Source organism: Bison bison, unplaced genomic scaffold (genome assembly GCF_000754665.1).
Source record: "Bison bison bison isolate TAMUID 2011002044 unplaced genomic scaffold, Bison_UMD1.0 scf7180017864472, whole genome shotgun sequence".
Lineage (NCBI taxonomy): Eukaryota > Metazoa > Chordata > Mammalia > Artiodactyla > Bovidae > Bison > Bison bison.
The window spans coordinates 5,389,629-5,390,677 of NW_011495033.1; the positions used below are offsets into that span (position 1 = coordinate 5,389,629).

The 1,049-nt window shown below is 40.3% G+C and overlaps 1 protein-coding gene across 6 annotated transcripts in view; it reads left to right on the forward strand.

Annotated features, from left to right (window-relative positions):
• The window catches only part of NF1 (neurofibromin 1), a 275,386-nt gene that overhangs the window by 238,840 nt on the left and 35,497 nt on the right, over positions 1–1,049 (forward strand). The gene's annotated exons all lie outside the window — the stretch shown is intronic.

Below are 1,049 nucleotides of genomic sequence, written 5' to 3' on the forward strand. Positions count from 1 at the left end.
CAGTAGTGATGCTTCCTAAGGCCCACTTGACTTCACATTCCAGGATGTCTGGCTCTAGGTCAGTGATCACACCATCGTGATTATCTGGATCGGAAGATCTTTTTTGTACAGTTCTTCTGTGTATTCTTGCCATCTCTTCTTAATATCTTCTGCTTCTGTTAGGTGCATACCATTTCTATCCTTTATCGAGCCCATCTTTGCATGAAATGTTCCCTTGATATCTCTAATTTTCTTGAAGAGATCTCTAGTCTTTCCCATTCTGTTGTTTTCCTCTATTTCTTTGCATTGATCGCTGAAGAAGGCTTTCTTATCTCTTCTTGCTATTCTTTGGAACTCTGCATTCAGATGCTTTTATCTTTCCTTTTCTCCTTTGCTTTTTGCTTCTCTTCTTTTCACAGCTATTTGTAAGGCCTCCCCAGACAGCCATTTTGCTTTTTTGCATTTCTTTTCCATGGGGATAGTCTTGATCCCTGTCTCCTGTACAATGTCATGAACCTCAGTCCATAGTTCATCAGGCACTCTATCTATCAGACCTAGGCCCTTAAATCTATTTCTCACTTCCACTGTGTAATCATAAGGGATTTGATTTAGGTCATACCTGAATGGTTTAATGGTTTTCCCTACTTTCTTCAGTTTAAGTTTGAATTTGGCAATAAGGAGTTCATGATCTGAGCCACAGTCAGCTCCTGGTCTTGTTTTTGCTGACTGTATAGAGCTTCTCCATCTTTGGCTGCAAAGAATATAATCAATCTGATTTCGGTGTTGACCATCTGGTGATGTCCATGTGTAGAGTCTTCTCTTGTGTTTTTGGCAGATGGTGTTTGCTATGACCACTGCATTTTCTTGGCAAAACTCTATTAGTCTTTGCCCTGCTTCATTCCGTATTCCAAGGCCAAATTTGCCTGTTACTCCAGGTATGTTTTGACTTCCTACTTTTGCATTCCAGTCCCCTATAATGAAAAGGACATCTTTTTTGGGTGTTAGTTCTAAAAGGTCTTGTAGGTCTTCATAGAACCGTTCAGCTTCTTCAGCATTACTGGTTGGGGCAT